Source organism: Malurus melanocephalus, unplaced genomic scaffold, assembly GCF_030028575.1.
Source record: "Malurus melanocephalus ecotype Western Australia unplaced genomic scaffold, MMel_1.1 scaffold_338, whole genome shotgun sequence".
Classification (NCBI taxonomy): Eukaryota; Metazoa; Chordata; class Aves; order Passeriformes; family Maluridae; genus Malurus; species Malurus melanocephalus.
In genome coordinates this window covers 280,943-301,710 of record NW_026623570.1, presented here as the reverse complement: position 1 = coordinate 301,710, position 20,768 = coordinate 280,943, and the positions used below count along the sequence as shown (strand labels likewise).

Below are 20,768 nucleotides of genomic sequence, written 5' to 3'. Positions count from 1 at the left end.
ATGGCAAAGGTGGCTGCAGTCCTGCATAGACACTATTTTATATTTCATATAAACCAAAATAAATACATTAAATAAAGGTCCTTTCACCTCCAGCTTGATGGTTCAAATCCAATCGTGCTTGGGAACAGAAATGTTCGAGCAGTAAAAATAAAACATCTCCTGATTTATGAATAGAAGTGTCAAGCTTTGACTTGCTGTGATTACTGGCATCACATTATTCGTGAACATTCAGGCAACTGCCAGAAATCCASGAAACACATTTGTGAATCCCAGAAGTTTCATAAACTTCAGCCTGAGTGGTTGCTTGCTTTCTGGTGGATAAGTGGGCTGGCTAGAGTTGTATAACAAGGCCAGCTAACTAATGCTCAGGTCAGTAATATAATGAGTGTGAAGGCTCTTGTTTCTGTTACACAGCACAAGGTGGCAATTCTGCTCTAGTTCACCCCAGACAATTGCCATTTGCTCTGGGGAACTGTTGTTGCTGGTTTGAGGAAGCCAAGGATGAGGGGATCCAACCTGACTTTCAAAKCTGAGATTGCTGGGCCAGCTGTTGGGGGGAAAAAAGAAATCAATKATTTGCTTCAAGGCTGAATGGTTCTATTGGAGAAAACATAGCAGTGCTAACACAGGTAGTGCTTGTAGAGAACATGAGGTGGGGAGAACAGGGCTGTGGTTCAGAGGTCTGTGCAAGGCAGAGCACATCAGCCACTCTCTGTATCCATACCAGTGTTCAAGTGCCTTGAAAAGCATGGGGGTTGGGCAAATCCATATGGATTTCACACCAGAAATAAAGATGTCATAATTAAAGCCTAAATTCAAGGTTAAGATGACTGTCTCCCCAGCAGAGTCTGCCATACACCTATTTGTAGGGCATTCAAAAGCAACTCGTGAATCCCAAACTCAGAATCTTGGCTCAAAGCAATGGCAAGATGTGGCCTTCAGTATTGCTGAACTACTCTGGGACTAATTGTACATGAGATTTTGAACATTTTTAAAATGTTCTCTTCCTTTATGTGAGTCTTTATATTCTCTCACTGCTTTCTCTCCATCTGCACAAAGTGAAATTTAGAAAAGGTTATTATAGCTGCTTTGTCACATTTTTTAGTACCTGCATGGGGAAGTGATAGGACAGGGAGAGCACGGCAAGGTTTGCTTCTGCTACCACTTTGCATATGTGCGACTTTAAAATGTTATTTGCAATTTGTGCTGGTATTCTAAATAATAGATCAGGTCCACAATTTATTTGCTGGGAGTTCCAGCAGATGCAGTGTAATTAACAGACTGTAATCATTAGGTTTTGGAGAGAGGGCGACATATCAATTTTTAACTGTTTTTCCGCTTAGAAACACATCCAAGCAGTGCTGCCTCCAGAGGGATATGCACATGGATGAATGCACTTTGTGCATGCCATTTTATATACATTCTCACTTTGCTTTCCAAGTATTAACATGTGTAAATCCCTTTGGCATGTGCAGATACGTGCAAGTGGGCTGTGCATCCACAGCATTTATTTGCATATGGAAGAAAGCATATGTGGAATTGTGTGCACTGAGTTGCACTTGCACTGAAGCTCTTTGAGTGTTTCACCTTATATGWGGCATCTCTTCAAATCTGCAGCTCSGTGATTYGGTTCCKTTTGCCTCAAAAATCAAGGCAGGGTGACTTTGGGTGGAGGAATAATGGTGTTATTTTAGGAAATGACCCTTTGAGRTTTATTTCTCAGTTGCCTTCACTTTAATACAGTAACATGAAAACCACAGAGGCGGAGAAACCGGTCTTGGTGGACAAATKCAGGTGTTGAGCTGATACCCAAGCGAGTCCAGTAATTACTGCTGGGGAGGTTGTTCTTTCCACCCACACAAATAACCCTGTGGCTGCAGCASAGCACCACGAGCTCTTTGCTGCTGGGGGTGTCACCTGCTCAGCAGAGTTGTCCAACAAGTTGGATTTGGGGTCTTTAAGCAGGAGGGACACTGTGGTGCTGTGAAWGTCCTTTCCCCACAGTAACACAGGACACGGCCCAAAGAAGTGAATCTCACAGAGGTGACCCAGGACAGTAATTGTAATTACCTTCTGGGAATATTAATGCATGCCTTTGAGTTTTGAGGTTGGTGGAAAACAGAGAAAATAAGTTTGGGGGAGAACTGCTTTTCCTTTACATTTTAGAAGGGCTTCCTATGGTTTTGTCTGCTCATTTCTGCCAGTAAATTCTATYCTTTGTGTGTGGAAGTAAAGATCATGGCAATATCTGAGACCATCCCCTTGAAATGCCAGTTAAAACCTAAGAAATTTTACTGGGGAAGTTGGTGARAGCCTTTTGGCAAACTGTTGGCTTGTCCACCTCTAAACATCTACCATTAATTACTTAAATGATTTTTTAAAAAATAATAAGTAAATGAGAGTACCCCTGACTTCGCCCCATGTAGGCATTCTAGTTTCTCTTCTTCTGGAAAAAGGGAATGTTTCACTYTGTGTCTTTTAGAGGCTCTAATTCAGGTTTCCTACTGTTATATCACTTTATTTAAGGASAGTGCAGAAGACAGGAATCTGAACTGACTGCCTGATGCTTAAGAGGGTGAATAACGACTCGGAGCAGACCTCATGCGTATCTTTTGATCTTTGGGCTTCAGACACCCCTTCACCCATAATTAACTCGTGCCTTGACTGATCACCTGAGTGATCAAGGGAGACTCAGCATGTCAGTGGAAACCAGGGAACTATTACTCTATGGCAAAACAGCAATCAAGGCAGCTCRTGTATGATACAAATCAGATACCTGCAAGAACAAGTCACGTAATGGCAAGCTGTACTGGAGATGGATGMTATCCTAAATCATTATCTTCGATAGCATCAATTATGTTTGCAGGGTAAGCCCATGCTATCCTCATGGCAAAGCCCTGCATCCAGATAGCAGCAGCAGCAACAACAAAAATTAAAATTACAGCACGGATTTTGGGAGGGGCAGCGCGCCACGCATGGCTGGCCAATAAATCAAGACCATCCGTGGATTAGATGGAGGGGAATGGGAATGGTTATCATCCTGTTGTGTGAAATGCACAGCTTAGCCTCTGTAGATCATTTAAAATATATATGAATTTGAAATCAGCCAAAAGATATGTCAGGCATTTTTCTTCTTAAAATTACRGCATGTTTTTAAAGCCTAAGTGCTTTTCAGTACAAATTTTAGCATGTTTTGCATTCAAATGAAACCATCTACTCTACGTGCAAAGCCCTTGCACACGCTGCCTGTAAAAKTGGGGGGAATCACTGGATTTATGGGTTCTTTTGCACATTCTGTCAAAGTCAGCTGTCCTGCCTAATGGAGCCCATGGAGCAGGAAAGGCTTTCATTGCACAACTTTCCATAAGAGAGATAATGTTTGCTCGTCTGACACATTGCAATGCGTAAACAAAGACTCGAGATCGGTTTGTATTAAAAGGAGGAGCCTCAGCTGGGAAGGGATTAAGTTAATAACATTTTCTGTAATGTCTTTATCAGCATTTCTGTGGCCAGTTTGCGACAATAAAYAGGAAAAAAAAAAGCAGCTCATGTTTGAGATGGAAGTAAATTTCAGGCTGATATGAGTGATGTACCTCATAACCAGTTATAATTAGAAGGGAGGCTTCTTACAGCACCGTTCCTCTATAAATCACTGCAGATATTACCCCAACTTGTACAACAACTATGAAATACGCTGTGAAATTTGAAACTCATGAAAAATAGGTTCTTTTGTTGCAATTTTGTTCTCAGAAAAGCTCTCGTTTGATGCAAGTGTATGACTTTTTTGACTGATTTCTTAAAAATAAGATCAACAGCCTCARTTCCCTAGAAAACTGTGTTAAAATTTCAATTTAGTAAAGTCTTTTTGTTTTTTTTGAGATCAGTTTGTGCAAGCTGAAAAGAATTGCACATTTTGCCACACAGAATCCTTACTAGCAAGAGTCTGTCAAAAAAACTCAAGCAGAAGTTTTCTATGGCAGAAGCTTCTTATCGAGCACAATTTTACACTAAAGAAATCAGAAATACAGAATGATAGCAGAATATTTTCCTTTTCTCTTCTGACAGAGTCAGCTTTGACCTGGCCTGGTGCCCACCCCCAATATTCCAGATGTGACCATGGAAAGCCCACAGGGAAAGCAACCCTAGGGAAGAAGGCCTTGCTGGATGGGTGCCTAAAAACAAACAAAAACCAAGTAAGATTCCTGGAGCCTTTCTCTTGTACTATGATCTAAGTATTTTTCCTATGATATTTTATTATATTTTTTAATAGAAAATGGATGAGTTTCTTTTAGAAATGTGTTTTCTGAAAACCTATGAACCATTCAGGACTGTTGGCATGGTAGGGCTGTAGCTGCCTCTATTGATCCTAATTTAAAGTTGTAATTGCAAATAAAAACATCATTAATTGCAAATAAAAACATCATTATATCCCCCAGCTACCTTAATTGAAAGGATTGATTCGCAGGGGCAAAGCATGATAAGAACTTCTCTATGGGCCAAGTGCTTATGGACATTTTAACACCCTCATTTTGGCATGGCCTGGGCTTGTTCTTGTGAGAAGAATGTGACAAAGGAGAAACCTTCACACTTCTACTGACTTAATTTCTTGGCYCCACTTGTGATAAGGCAGGGGACCTATGCAGGACTCATGGATTACACAGGAGATGTCACAGWGCTGCAGAGAGCCCTGGGAGGGCTGGGGTTACCTATGGAGAACCTRCAGAGAACCTTAACTTCTCTGCCCCCGTGCAGGTTTTAGATATTAGAAAGGAATTCATCCCATGTGAGGGTGGGGAGCCCTGGCACAGGGTGCCCAGAGAAGCTGTGGCTGCCCCTGGATCCCTGGCAGTGCCCAAGGCCAGGCTGGACGGGGCTGGGAGCAGCCTGGGACAGTGGAAGGTGTCCCTGTGATGCTGTGAAATACCTTTCAAAATATCTGCTCAATTGAGCAGTTGATGTGAGAGGTTTGGGGAAGACTCAGAAAACAAACCTTGGTTCCCCTTCTCTCTGGGCAGGTGTTTTGAGTGAAGGTGTTTAGAGGACTTGAGGAGGAATAGAAGATTGTGACTCCTCCTTGAATCTGCCCATGGTACAGGATATGAAATGCAGTGTGCCAGGGTCTTCTATTGTGACTGGTCCTCAGAGAAGATGCAAAACCCCTYTTTATTGAAAAGAAATGTTGGAGATTTAGGATGCTGAGCTCCTCCTTCAGAACAGGAGGCTGAAATATCAGAAAGGGCATTCCTTGCACTGGCACTCTCTCAGCCCACAAGAACAGAATTTCATAATAACTCAGCGAGATGAGCACCCAAGGCCTTCAAGTACCAAAATGCTTCTAGGATCTCAGCCCAGGAGATTAGCTCTTCTCTAGCAAATCAGTTTATTTTATCTTCAATAGTCAAATAACTCTACTTTTGGTGCAGTATAAAAAAACAGTMCTGTCTGTTTAATGCACTCAACTTGGAGGAGTAAACCTGTGGGGCAACAAATGTTTTTATAAATCTTAGATAAAATCAAGATGGGGAAAATAAAGGTTTATACCATGATTGGCTGTAAAAACAGTGAGATGTCATTAGTCAAGGGAACATCATCTGTCAGGCTGGGTTCAAATATGTGGGACACACTTAGCTGCTTCAAAAATAAACTAGCATTTTCAAAGAATTAAACAAAACTCTTGTTTATTAGGTGAAATTATCAATTGTTTTGTCTTTCAGAGGTAAACAAAGAGCCRAGGGAGTCTCAATCACTCGGTCTTATGACCTTATGGTCACTGTCCAAAATACCAGCAGTGACGTTCCACACTGGAGAACTAAGAAGAAGAAAAGCAGATCCACAGCAGGGTTAGCCCAGTGCCTTTTCAAGTAATCCCTTATTTTTACAAAACATTTCCATATGGGAAACTCTATTGCTGAGCAGATGCACTGGGAACAGTGTGGTCAGTGCTCTGTGTATATCCTGATTGTACAGGCATTGAATACCCAGAACAGCTGAGAGGCTTCAGCAGTGCTGCCCTGCACATCTAAATGGGAAACTGATGCCTGGGGCTGAAAATTGATCTGTGACATTAAAATAAAACTACAGAATAGGCATCACCCTCTGGAAGGGAAGCAGATAACTGGTATTAGCTCATCTGGTAAAGATGAGTAGCTGGAGAGGGTCTGAAGAATTCTTGCAGATATGGAACACTTACCCTGAACCTTGTGAAAAATTGGTTCAAAACACAAATTTGCAGCAGATACTTATTTATGTAATGGGTCTGAGATGTAACCCTGAATGTAACTCCTTTTTTTTGCTTGGCAGAGTTGGGATCTGGCTCTTTACGGACCCTGCAGGACAGTCTGTCTACAGTTCACTAATCCTAGAAAGCAGAATTAATCTTAAGAAAAAGCCTTCCTTTTCTCCTTCCCCTTTCCCTTTTTTTGTTCTCTCTTTTCCTTCTTTTTATTTTTTTTTCTCTTTCTCTTTTTTTTTTTTTCTTTCTTTTTTCTAAAGGGAAATTTAGTTGCAATAATACAAACCAATCATGCTCTCTCTGGTTACAGCTGAGCGACACTACATCAGCAGCAGAATGTGTAGAAATTAAACTGTAACAACGTACCAAGGAGAGGCACAGCAATATCATAAAAATTATCCACAGTACAATATGACTAATGTTGTGTGAAATGCATTCATTGGCCAAATGATGTCTAGGTGTATCTTAAGGAGTTATGCTGATGGAGATAATGGTTATAGAACAGAGATAAAGGAAGGAAAGGCGAGTGAAAGACAAAAGGTTGCAGCAAGGGCAGCCTGGCTGGGGAGGGTGCTCAAGCAGGTGAGTTTGAACAGGAAAGATGAGCTGCTCTGGAATATGGAAGGATGTGAGAAGAACTCAGTGGCACCTTTCCTCCTCACATCTGTGAGAGGTGTGCTGCTGTTCCAGGCACACACACACACATGTTCCAGTGCTCTTTCTCACCTCCTTTTATGGGGACTTTTCTCTAATATTTATCTAGAAATACAGACTGCATATCTGTTAAATATTCTCCAGTTCTATTCTTTATAGAAATGTATTTTCTCATTCTAGGTACAAAAGGAAATAAAAATCCAAAGGGAAGGGACTGATTTCATTAGAACATCCCAAACCAAGAAATTACCTCCAATTTAGCCAGAGAGAAGACATCTGCAGTAAACACATGATTAAGGTGCACTCAGACACTGTCATCTCATTCCTTAATCTGAGGGCCTTTATGAAATGAGTAAATGTTTTTGCCTGAATAAGGAACTTGAGTATAGGTAACTCAAAGAAGTTTTCCTCTCTGTTAAACACACCTTTAGAAAAAAAATCTGCCCAGCGACCCATTGTGCCATCATGTTTATCAACAGGTATTTACCCAGTACATGAACATTTAGTTTTCCCTAAAAGGAATTTAGGGATTACCCAAGTAAATCTTTACATCTTTACATCTAAATTGCATTTCCTAAACAGCTCAGATGAGCCCACATCTCACTGGGTGTCTCTTAAAAATCTAAGTACTTTTTGAAATCAGAGAACTAGTCAGCAAAGCCTGAAATGAAATCAATCTCTGTGCAGTGTGCTGCTGTAGTGCAGGGCCTGCTCTCTGATGAAGCCACAGCCTCTGAAATTACCAGAAAGATAGAGAATTGTCACGGTATTCCTGATTATTTGTTACCTGGTTGGTTACAGAGAGAGAGCCCAGGCCAAGATCTTGCAGCAGTTGTTGTTTCTGGTGTGTGGGAGCCACGTTAAGGCAGGGGTTTGTCTCATTTATTGATACATACAAGGATGGGAGGCAGACCCAGCCAAAAATGCTGTGATCCAGCTATTTTCAAAATCTTGACATATCCAGAGTGGGGAGTTCATTTTGTCTCCTAGCAAAGATAGGGGGTCCCCATGGAGCATTTCAATGGGAGGCAAAGCTCTCCACAGATATGGGTTGTGCTGGGCTGAGCTTTGCTGTTCCACTTCAAAGGCAGAGGAGGAGGCAACGATGCGATAAAATCAATGTTTTCAGCCCCAAATCTGGCTTGGATCTGGGGGTTCTTTGTGAGCCTTATAAAGCTTTTTCTGCMGCCAACCACCTCCACTCGCTGCTGAGCGTGTGCCAGGAATTCCCCAGCAGAGGAAGCTGCCAAAATTCAGGGAGTTGTGATAACTCTGCTATCACATCCATAAAACCCCAGTCAAGGCTGCTCTTCCCCCATGCAGGAGGGGCAGAGAGGAACATCCTCAGCCTGTAGAGCCYCGTCTCTGTTATTTTGCTCCCTCTTTCATGCTTTTGCAGGGCTGTGATGGCCGTGCAGAGGAATTTCTGCATTCCCTCTCCATTTGGGAAACAAACTTGAGCCGTTTGCTCTGGGGGCAGGAAAGCGCACTGCCCCAACACGAGAGCAATTTCAACCTTGAGAAGGGGAACAGCCATTCTGGGACCTGGGCTGCTTTATATCTCAGCTGATTCTCCTCTTTCCCTCTTCCCTATCCCCTTAATAGCTTGACAGGAGAAATAGAGGGAAGATCCAGCCATCTGATTAACAGTGCCGGGGGCTGGGGATGGATGGCAAGGAAAGGGAGCGCAGCGTGGCTACCGGCCAAGTTCCAGCGAGAAACAGAATATCTGGCTTCCTCTAATCTCTGGAGGAAAATTAAGTTACAAAAACCTTTAGTGGAAACTTTGCATACATTCGGTACCATTGCCGTGCCTGACAGAGAAAAAAGTAAAACCCCAAACCTGATATATTATTTAGTTTATAGTTATAGAATTAAAGGCACAAGCTTTCCCGCCAGGAATAAAGGGAAAAAAATCSTCTCAAAAACTCAAGACAAGCCCTGTAAAACCCCTCAAATATTTTGTGCTGTCAGAGTTCTTGAGAAATTCTCCTTTTGGTGTTAGTGGATGGTTGTGTGAATTGTGTGAAGATGTCTGAACATTTCCCAGTGAATTTTTGTACTTACATGTAGAGCTCTTCTTTTTTCCCAGCTGTTTGTTYGGCCTCCTGCAGGAGCAATAAAGGTGAGGAGAAGGTGGAGGTGGGGAAAAGGCTCTGAATTGCCCTGGAAGAGGCCCTGAATTGTCTGCCCTACAGACACCACTGCCCCGGGAAGGGGCTCAGGCGGCTCAYGCCACCACTGAGCCCAGGAGCCATYGCCTTGCTGTTCCTCAGAAATGTGTGTGTTACACAGAGAGGAATTCCTCCCCCTCCTCCGTGTCTGTCATCGATGTGCTGATGAAAAATAGTGGAGTTTGATTTTAAAAAAAYAGCTTAGGTGTTAAGTGAGCAACAAGTTGGGACCTGAGCATATGAGAGAAAGYGCTGATTAAAATTAAATATCCTATTTATTGACTGTTACAGCTAAAGCAGTTGGAATGACCATGATGAAAGTATTACTTACGTGTTACTCGCTTTTATGAGAGGGGGAAAAATAAAAGAAGCTAGATTCGCTGCTTAGATCTTTTCTTCATTAAGTCTTATGTTATGTTGATATATGTACAAAGGTTTTTTAATGTCAGAAACATGAACCAAGGGGCTGCACAGCCCTTGCCTGGCTCAGCACCGTTCATTTCCCTGGCTGGCTGTGCTCTCCTCTTGCTGGCTGCTCAGGCTGGTGGGAGCCTGGCTCTGTTTGTTCTGAGAGGAGAAAGCACAGATGCATTTTGTAGCATTTCTCTCCACCTGTTTGCGAGCAGCTTTCTCCCAACCTTCCTTGGGATCCCTTCCCCAGCCTTGTCCGCAGGGAACATTTTCCACTCAGACCAGCGCAAGGGCCGTGTTTACATGCCATTTCCCTTCCCAGAGCTTTATTTCCCTTCAGCCTCAGGGACYTCAGCACCAGCCAAAACTCAATATGGGGCTGAAATTGTACACTGGCTGTCCCCAGCCCCGGGCAGCGCTGCCGCAGGAGAGACGGGCGTGTTTGTGTAAGTGTGCACGTGTGTGTGTGTGTGTGTGCACAAAAACAGATGTGTGCTGTCCAGAACAAATGAGGCCATTCACAATGTCACAAAATGGACAATTTATGGCCAGTTTCAGCAATTAGTCAGACCAAAGAATTGAGTGGGTCACTATTAAAACTTTCACTGTTTTGTTTACTTTAAAAAAGCAACAGGGAGTTCCAGCCGATGAGCAAAGATACTGAGAAAGGGTAATTAAAGAGAAACAATCTTTGATGTTTGTCTTATTACAGTTTCTCCTCATTTTGTTGTGCTCCCCTTGCTCGGTTTTTACAAACAGASCTGCTGCTTTTTTTTGGGAGGGTGGTGTGTGGGTGGCTGCATGGGCACTTCTGCAGCAGGAATTCACCCCTCGCTTCCTGCCAGGCTCTTGCACCTTGCAGTGAATTAAGGCACTTCCTCCAGAAGTGCTGGCACCCATCAGAAAATCTAGGTATCAGCCTATAGGGCCATCCACTTGTGTGGATGTGTAATGGGGGGRAAAGTTATCCTGAAAAATATTGATAGCTTCTAAAATACTCCACCAGCCCAAGGGTAGCTTGAATTGTGTGAATTAACTGTCACCTTGAGCATGACCTGCCCCCCAAAGGTCACCACCTTTAATTTAGTATAGATATTCTGTTCCATTTCAATTAAGTATTTTGTCTTCTACTCAGGTCTTAGTTCTACTTCTAATGCTTGATTTTGTGCCACAGTCCGAAGATTAGGGATTTCACGTGTTGTTCCAAACTCCTGAGTAACCAAATCTTCATGCTGTGTGGAAGGTTTTTAAGTTCAGCTTGTACAGTAAGAAGTTACGATTTGCAGGACTTTTTGTTTTTCCTGGTCCATGGGCAGCCTTTTCTGGYTTGTGCATTGTGGGTGTGCTCAGTTGCATGGCAGAGCTGGCTGCTGCTCATGGATGATCTTTYATKTGTGGGGATGACAGTGAGAGATGGYTGGGAGTTATTTAATCAAAGTCTTTCAATGAAAGGAAAGATATTTTAATATGTGGTTTGATTCACTGCAATTTTTTGGCAGTAGATGGGGCCCTTACTGTAATAAAATTCCAGGGAGTTGGAAGTCTCTTGGAGGTGGTGTCAGATGCAGTGCATTGGAGCTGACCCCTGGAGCATCATCTCTGACCTGACCCAGRCTCTGTGCTGTTTCCATGTRACTGCTCATGAGAAAAAAMCAAAAAGGWGGGAAAAGGGAAACAAAGKTCTTGCACCTCGGCGCCCCACCTTTTCACTCCACTCTGTCCCAATGCTTCCTTTTGCTGCCTTTCTTTCCAAAAAGCTCCAAACCCACAGGTCCCTGATTCTGACATTGCTGACCATGCTCAGGATACCCCATGAGATCGAAGAGGAGCAGGAAGGGAAATGCACCCCTGGGATGGGATGGGGCAGAACCAGAACCTCAACTCCTGCCACGATGCTGTGAATTCCACGTTTCACTCAAGCAAACCCACATTTCCTGGCAGTGCTGGGGCTGGCCTGGAATCCAGACCCGCTCTGCTCAAGGTAGAGCCATTATCCTAAAGTGCTTTTATTGATCTGTTGACTTTGTCTCCCTCCTTCTCTTCCTTTCTTCACCCTGCCAGCCTCTTAAAGACTCCTATCTCATCTCATACAACCAAGGTATTTTAAGGGTTGAACAATGATTTTGAAGTCAGATTAGACAAACTATATCTGATCAGTAAAACCAGATAAACCCTGAATGATATCTGAAGAAGGATGTGTGTACATTTACAAATCAGTCCCTCTTTCTCTTCCCCTCTCATTTTTTCTCTCTCAATGTATGTCCTGGTGCTCTTCAAACAATCAATTTTGAGGCCTCACACATCTCCTCTGCAGCAGCCTGTCCCCCAAAGTGGCACTGCCATATTGTCATGCTTTATCTTTGGTTGGTTAAAGAGACCCAGAGCAGTAAATCTATATCTGTGCTGTGATATCCAGCAGTATTAAAGGCTGAGATTTAAAGTCAGGCCTGAAAGACTTAGTAGGTGATGCCTGTAGAAAGCCAAGAAGATCTCTGTGCCTTACTGGAAATTTCAGGCACAACATGTTAGAGTGCAATATATTACAGTGACCCGAGCTGCAAATCCTTCTGAGATGGAGATAAAGGAGAAAGWATAATACTGGAGAACATGTTAACAATCCTGTGTGTTACCAGATACTGAGMAAGGGCTTGATGTTGGCTGATTTGCTTTTATTCCTTGTTTCAGTGTTCATAATTTCTCAGGGTGAGGGAAAATTACAATTCCTTCCTAATAACATTGCCCGTTAATTGGTTAAAGTATGAGCATTCAGTCAGTGGTCTGAAAAATACCCAGGTAAATACAGAACAGTTAAAAAAAGGCTAAATTTTATTACAGAAGTGCATTAACTTTTCAAAAATGTAAAGTGCAAGGTCTTTCATACAGCTGAAAACATCATTGTTTGTGAGTGCATTATTTGAAAAATAAAGACTTTATAGATAGTCAGATAAGCATAAATATACATACCTGCTTTACAATGCACTCTAATGTTTTTATGTTGAAACAACATAAATARAAGCATATTTGAGTAAAATACAGAAATTCATATTGAGCTCTTCTGGTAGGGTAGATGTAGGGTAGATAGTACTACACTGAAAATAGTGTGACAGTTTTCACAGAGAAATATTAATCCCTTTTCCACTTTGTTCATATCAGCATTAGTTTTCTCTTTATGGAAAAGAAGATACATGAATTTGCTCTGGCCAGTATTTGTCTGTCCATCATTGAAACCCTGCTTTCAGATGTGGGCTATTTCTCTGCTAAGCCAGGAACAGAACAGCTCTGCCTGTCTCAGGAGCTGTGCAGGACCCATCAGGGATCACGTCTGGTGCTTTGTTCAATAATCACTGTGGAGAGTTTGAAAGCAACCTGCTGGCTGAAATATGTTCATGCAAAGAATTTATCTAAGAAAACTGAAATAGTGAAATGGGGAGGGAAAAATAATAAAAACTTGTTTCCATATTCTGAGGAAACRAAAAAGATGTTGATGATAACCTTCTCAGACCATGGGATGGCCACTTGTGAACATAGGGCAGTGAACCTTGATTGATTTTGAGATTTGTGTGGTGAGTAGCAATACATAGTTCAGTGGATTGCAGATAACATAGCTAACTGTAATTCTGTATCAGAAAACTTTCCTTCTGAAATCACAGACAGGGAAAAGGGAATTGGAGTCCTGGGGAAGAGAATCCCTTGGCAAGCACACCTAAGTCATTTGCCTTTTTGGAGAAACTACAGCAGGACCCAGCTACAGCCTGAAGTGCACTGAGCTGCACCTCTGGAGAGTGAACAGCAAATGCTTTGTGCTCTGCACTGAGCTGGAGAAAAGAGCCAGGGTTGTATTTAATAGCCTGCATCGCTGCTGCTCATGGGAGGAAACAGTATATTCCAAGCTAGGCACAAATCTACATTTCTTTGTTAAAAGTTACAAATTTTGAGGCAATAGGTTTCTAAGGAGATAYGTTTGGCCAGTTTATAAAAATCTTGATCAGAAAAGCCTGTGAGATGTTCCTAGCTGCTGCTATAAGTAGACTGWGAAGTTTGTTTCTGTGTTTCAAAACCAGTGAAACTACTTGAGCAAACTGGTTTCAGGGTCAGAAGACACTCACAACCGTGCTTGTCTGGTAAGAGATCATACAAAGATAAAGCTGATGCTCATTCTAAATTTGTCTTCACACAGAGCAAGGTGAATTTGTGGACTCCCCCCCTGCAAGATGCTATGAGGACACGCTGTGGAGTTGGATGTCTGAAACAGATCAAGAAGATTTTCTAAACGTCAGTACACAAGTAAGCACTGCAAGTAATTTGCAAGCTAGGGGAAGTGAGTCAAAAATCACTTTTCTAGGCATAAATGAGCCTGAGCAGAATTATGTGAAACTCTGTCTCTTCTGACAGCRGCACTGAGCATGGGTGAGTGCATTTTGTGATGTGGCACTGCCGAGCCTGTGTGGAGGCAGGAGCTTGGGCAGGTGAGCTGATCTGGGGGGAATCCTTCATCAACAGCAGAGCTCTCCTTGCTTTGCACAAAAGAACTTTCCTACATATTAGAAGGGGATTATGAACTGGGGGCTGCCTGGCCATTCCCAGTGAGAATCAGCTGCGTGYCTGGTCTGTGGGATGTCAGAGCAAGAAAGGAAGAAGGAAGGGAAATATTTTCTGGTAATTCGGGGGAAGGAGAGAGGYAGAAGGAACCCCATGCACCTTTCAGCAGAACAGCTGAGAGCTGCGAGGTGTGAATCCCGCAGCAACGCATTGTAATTAAGCATCCTGTAAGGTGAGGAGTAAAAAGTAACTGCAGWAAGCTCATCAGCAGCTTCTGCACCGACTCTGTGCCCCCCTTGGATACCCTTTGGAAATCTTCAGCGTGTTTTGTGTTTGTTTCAGAGCCAGAAACAAATGCTGGCAAGTGCAAAGGTGTGAAATGTTGGCCAGCCGAGCCCAGCGTGCCTGACAAGGCACTGGAGGGAGGATTGCTCTAAGTGGATGATGAGCTCAGTTCAGAGGCTGCTMAGTTAAAGCTTATTACCCTCATTAAGGGATGTGTGTAATGTGGTTTCAGGCTTATGATATGGTAAAACCAACATTTTCCAAATGTTTTGTTGTTCTGCCTGTTATGCTTRGAGGGGAATTCGGTTTCTGTTTTGCACTGGGTCGAATTCGGTGCGGAGATAAGTTTTCTTCACCGAGTTTAGAGTTTGGGATTGCCTCTGTGATGTCAGAGCTGTCTGGGGCTGTGTCAGAACCGGGAGAGGCTTCMCAGTGAACAGAGGGAAGGAGGATCAGGGTGCAGAGAGGTTCCCATGGCTCTGCTGGGAGCCAGTGCCATTCTGAGAGCGCTGGGGATGGAATGCCAAGCCAGGCAGGTGTCCCTGGCCCTGCTCCCCACATCTCTGCATGGCAGCAGATCAGCCTGTGCTGCTCCCAGCAGGGTGTAAATGAAGCAGGATGGCTCAGGTTTAGCTTTCCATTTGATTTAATGAACCCTGCAGGTTGAGGAGCACTGAGGTGGGGTGGAGCAGGACCAGGAAGCAGTTTGGATTCACCAGGTGCCATCAGCTTGAGCTCAGSACTGACCCTGCAGGACTGGGCTGCTTTGCACAACACTTGAGTGTCTCTGCTGTGTGTTCCTCATTGTTTCCATTATCTGAGTTTTTCCTCTATCTGGGGTGCCACAGCCCCTCCCAATGATGGAACACTGGCTCTCCAGTCAGCTTTAATCTCTGCTGTCTTGGGAGGGTCAGGTCAGGAGAGATTTGAGGTCCTCAGCCCTCAAGTGGAGCCCTCCCTGCTTCAGACAGGGCTGCAATTGAAACCAGCTGATCCCAAGTCCTTTGCAAACATTTCCATTTCGAACCACTGAAGTTTTATGTCTTTCTAGTAAATTTTTTTCTTAAGCCTCATAAATCTCATAAAGATCTTGAACAGCTAGTAAATTTGGCCATTCAGATACACGTTTTCCAGTAAAGAGGATAATGGTTGCTGTTCTGATGCCACCTCCCCACCCCTTCAGCTGTAGGAATTCACCTCTTGCCTGTGGCTGCTCGCACACAGCTTGGGCCGTGCAGGAAGGATCAGGGCATTGCTGGGACTCTGATAGCTTGGCCACTCTCAGAATGTGAGATTTGYTCTCCTCACATCTCAAATCAGAAAAAATATGTTGATGTTCCTGTGCTCGGGGTGTTGGGGATTTTGCTCTGTCCRGGCTGGACAGAAAATACTCCAACCAAGCTCATAGGCTTCGATTTCCAGGTGGGCTTGAAAGGACACGAATCCAAGGATAACATAAACCCAACAGGCCTCAGATTTCTCTTGGAAACACCAGGCAAAAGTGCTGAAGTTATTTAGAAAAACATACTAGAGAAACAGAAAATTGCAAGCATATTTTCCCCTTTATTTGTTGTCTCCCAAATTCAAACAAGCTTATTTCCTTTCCTGCGATGCTGCTTTTGATAATCTTGTGCCAAAGGCACTGAATCTGTTCTTATTTCTGTCAATAGCAAGATGCCTGTTGCTTTTAATGGCTCAGCTATTAAAACACCACATCCCAGTTGTCTGGCTGTGAGCAATCCCGAGCTATCGCAGTGACAATATGGAACCTTTTTCCTCTCTGAATGTTTCTCTGCAAAGTTTGACCATTTTGGCTGGGGTAAAACATGTGTCTATCTGGGATTCTTTCCAAGGATGAGATTTTGACAGCTGTGCTCATGTTGGCAAAAATCCTGACATCTTGTGCTTCGTTGAAATAGCAGATTCTTAGTGGAGAAGGGGTGGGAATCCGATTTCATAGATGAACACTTATGAATTGAAGACYGTGAGCCTGGCTGAGCTCTTTCCACTCGGGGGAAAAGGTTGAAGMCATGCTTTGGGAACAGGGTGGAGCCTGCCTTTCTTCCCAGCCCCMCCTGTGGGTGCAGATGGCCGATGGGCAGCGGGGTGGCTGGAGCTCTCTGTGCTGCTGCCAGCTTTGTGTGGGACATGCCTTGGATGGTGCCCACGGATGTGGGAATCAGCCTGCTTGCAGCCATCCTAATGATTGTCATTTGCATGTTGGATGCTTTGGGCACGGCTCATGCGTGGTGTTTGGTRTGCTTTCAGTGAGAATCCACCTTTGCAGCCTGGTCAAAGCTAGAYCTGGTATTTGTGCCAGACAGCTTGTGAAAAAACAAAGCCTTGCTGTAATCTGAAATAGCCTGTTTTGGGGGTTTTACTATCATTATTGTGATAAAGTTCATTGAGTGTTTTTTTGTTTGTTTTTTCCTCACTGGAATCCCCATCTTGAACTGGAGAGATATTTCCCACAAACGTTGTAATTATTCAAAGCTGGTRTATTTCTGCAGTAACCTTCAATCTGATGAACTGTCACTTTTCTGATGAAGAATCACTTATTTGGAGACTAGAATTCCTATTATCTCGACAAATAGGGAATGGTGGCACAGAAAATTGTGTCAYGAGGTCACCCAGGAGCTCCACATCAGAGCCAAGGATAAACCGGAATGGGTCTGGTGGAAGGTCATCAAAAATTTTTCAGAAAGTATTTTGCAAATATTATATTTATTTCAAACTTTCCAGAGGCCAGGCAATTCCTTTATATTTTACCAAGAAAAATAAATTAAAGAAAAAAAAAAGTCACGAGCTTTTAAAATCTTGCCAACAATTATTTTCCACGTCTAGTATTTCACTGGAAATCAAGGAAAAATATTTTTTAAAACAAAACAAGATAACASTCAAACAACAAAACCCCAAACAAAACATGCCTTGTGTTGAAAACAATTAAAACATTTTTTTCTCAGGAAAGATTGTAGCTTAGGGTTAGACACACAGAGTCAGACATTCCTGCTTGCATCCATGGCAAATGTGAAGTCTTTTATGTGACTTTTAAAGGAAAAGCATCTAATCTGTCTCAAATCCATCCTTGATGTACATTGAGTGATATATGCAGATATTTCTCATCCCTCGTAAAGCACTTGGGCAGCCTTTTCATGTGTGGAAGCCCTCATTCCTTTTTTAAGGATTTTTAAGGCTAAAAGCCAGATGAGTCCTGTTTGGAATGGTTAAATTTGGGACAGTCYCAGAACAAGAAAAGGTGGGTGTGTGGGGTGAGCGCACGCGGCAGTGACGGCGGGCAGGAGAGCTGAAGGTGAGCTCTGAGCACGGATTATTTATCTTTGCACAGCCTGGACTTGKCAGCTGAGTGCCCAAAAAAGTGATCAGCAGCTACAGAATTCTATGGGAAAAGCTGTGCCTGCTATAGTTTATGGGGGACGGGGTTGAGGAGGATGACAAAGGAGCTGTTGTTGCATAGGAGGTTTGGTCAGCGTGGACTGACCACTGCCCTCAGAGGCCCTTTCAAAGCTGGGCCTTAATGACAATCTCTTTCCTTCCTCTCCCACTTGTTTTTTGAAAATGAGGGCAAATATTAGCACATCTGTGAGTGCTGGGCTGCTGTGTTGGAGTGCTTCTAACCCGTGCTAGCTTGATTAAAACTAACACCGCGTTTCTACGCTGAGAAATTCCAGTGSCGTGTCTACCATAAATTAAACTGAAATTCCAACTTTAAGTTCTCTTCTAGCTCTGCAGCAGATCTGTTTACTCTGGAGTAGCATAAGGCAGATGTCTTCATCTTTGCTGATTCTTAACAGGTCACAGGCATTGACTTTAAATAGCTAAAAGCCTTTAAAATAATTTTAAAACAGGCTTCCCCCTCCCCTGCAGACCTTAAACTTTACTTGGCCTTCACTAGAAATGCCCAGGATAACATGATCCTAAAACAGACCATATAAACCAAGGAGCAGCTTTAAATATCTAATGTGATCATTACCTGAAACCGGCAAAGAGGTTGGAATAATTATTGCTCATGTTTACACTCCTGCATCTCAGTGGGTTGTGCTCAATCCTTTAATGACGATGATTAAAAACATACTGGAAACACATAGTAATTAAAGGGAGCACTTAASCGTGATTCTGAAAGCACAGAGGCAGCTTTGAAGTGGAACTGGACACGGTGTCTGTTGCCAAAATGATTCAAGAGCTGGAGCACCAGGTAGTTGGTAATTGTAGGTACCACACCACGTCTGTTTTGGCACCTGCGCCATCCGCCCCCAGCACCAACCTCAGAATCACTCCTCATATGTCAGAGAGACTCCTGCAGCCTCAGAAAGAGCTGATTGATGGCTGAGGGATCATGCAAATACCCTGCTTTCTAATTTATGTCAAGCCAAAGTTGAGTTTTGGCTTGTTTCTCCATGGGGGACTTTTWGAGGGTGAGGCAATGTTTAGGAAGAGGGCAGGAGGAGGAAATTTGGGGTGACAGCAGAGAGCAGGGGCTGGTTCAGGGGCTTTGCCCTACCAAGGCTTCGCTGTGGGCACTGACATGAAAGRGAGTTCTCAAGCCACAAACTCCAAACCTTGTGTTTTAGGAGTGTTTTGTGGGTGAGTGAGAGGGGCATGAATTGCAGAATGGATTCCTTTGTTTGTTTTCCCCATTTAARTCAACAAAAATACTCTTATTATAATAAGTGCAGAAGGATGAGTGATGAGGCTTGTGCTGTAAAATCATGTTTGCCGGAAAAGTTGTCCTGTTTTCCATTGCTTAATTTCAGCTGAAAAGGGAGGGCATGGAGGCTGGGGAGAGCACAGCTACTTTCTTGGAAGTGCTTTTCCAAGCACTAGAGATGGGCCTTCCCAGGAGGGATCAGTTTAGCTCTATGCAAAGAGAACAGATCTTGGAAAAGGTCCTAAAGTTTCTTTGGGGCCTGAAGGATTAATTTTTTACTTCGTACCTCTTGGTAATTTTCTCTGCAAACCCCAGTTCAGTTTCTGCCCCTGCTGATGCCAAAGAGATTAYCTGCTTCCACCATGTGAGTCCCATTTCTGGGGTGTTCCCCCCAACAGTGTCCCCTTGAAGATGACCAGCTATTAGCTAATGCTCAACATGCCCYAAACAAGGCTTTCACCACCACATCTCTCAAGCAACATGGACAATATTATCATCCTGCCTGTCACTCAGACCTTTGGATGCTATCTTTGACTCCTGTCTCTCTAGGTTCATGCCTGCAGGCAGTGTTGAACTCTGGCTGCTTGGTTCTGTGTAGCCTCTCTAAAATATTGTCATTTCTGTCTCCACTCCTGGCTCCCATGCTTGCCCAGGCTGTCATTACCATGCTCCTCAATCACTGTTACAACATTGTCAATTCTGGCCCTGGCAAATCCAATCTCACCCTTTTCACGCATGTTCTTTATGTTCCGAAAAAAATCACTCACCTCGCCCACCCCTCTCACTGCATCTCTCATGCAAGTCTCCGCTCTTGATCATATTAAGCATAATTTGTTTGTCTTTTTTTCCCCAAGTCTTTCATGACCTTTTTCCACCCAATACAATATTTCTATTTTGTGATTAAGATGCCAGTTTTGGCCTCTGATCAACCCACTGTGCCACTCCGTGTTGCCCAGCTTTTTAAAATCCAAAAGCACCTCCTGTGTTTCCCTRTGCTGTTAGGGCACTGCATCACTCTCTTCCAGTCTCTCTCCAAACTCTCTTTTTTTTCTCAGAAGGCTGCAAACCCTTCAGAGCAGAGGGGCTGTTGGTATGCTGGGTTTTCTGGTGGCTGTGTGAGCAGAGGTGCTTTCCATGGACTCCCCTGCYCTGTAACATCCACTGCTGGCTTTTGGATTTGTGGGAAGGCTCCCTCCTTCAGAACCATCTGTTTGTGCTGGCTTTGTGTCTGTCACTGTGGGTTACTGCCCCACGAAGGGAATCCACAGCTCTGTGGTSATATGAAATAATAATAATTTTAAAAACAAGCATTAATAGCATTGTGTGTCTGCTGTTGCCCCTGCAGCACTGGGCAAGCCTTGGTCGTGGAGGAAGTTGGTGGGTTTTACTTGCTTTGGAAAAAATGTGGTGGAGAGAACTCCTTTCCCTTGTTCATGGCTCTTTTCATTGCTCCATCAACCCTCTGAATGAAGGGAAAGACCTAAAAAGCAAGATAGTAAGGTAGGACCAGCATTMTGAAATTCCATTTTTGGGCCTTCTGTCCACTCTGTTCAGAAATCGTTGCTGGGGATTTGCAGAAAGTGAGTTGGAGTTTGTTTGTGAGAAGAGACAGGGGAATGTCGTTGATCCACATTTGATTCTACCCATTTTTTCTTGTTGGGATGTTCCTTGGAGACAACCCTGACATTGTACATGGAGTGCCCAGTGTCCTGGCCCATGTAGGACAGGAACCAATGCACACAGGTGGGGCTTTGCAGCACCCTCTGCAGCTGGATTCCAGCTCAGAGTGTCCTGAAGCTGCCAGACA

General features: G+C 43.6%; 1 long non-coding RNA gene across 4 annotated transcripts in view; it reads left to right on the top strand.

Moving 5' to 3' along the window:
* LOC130580473 (uncharacterized) overlaps positions 1–20,768 on the top strand; it is a 101,879-nt gene that overhangs the window by 40,135 nt on the left and 40,976 nt on the right. For 2 of the 4 annotated variants that reach the window (XR_008966116.1, XR_008966114.1), the window contains exons 1-2: positions 11,174–11,452; positions 13,649–13,755. This is a non-coding gene — a long non-coding RNA (uncharacterized LOC130580473). Of the gene's footprint in view, positions 1–4,065; positions 4,194–7,066; positions 7,185–8,978; positions 9,448–11,173; positions 11,453–13,648; positions 13,756–20,768 lie in introns of those variants that run through there. The other 2 variants (XR_008966113.1, XR_008966115.1) reach the window with 2 other exon arrangements.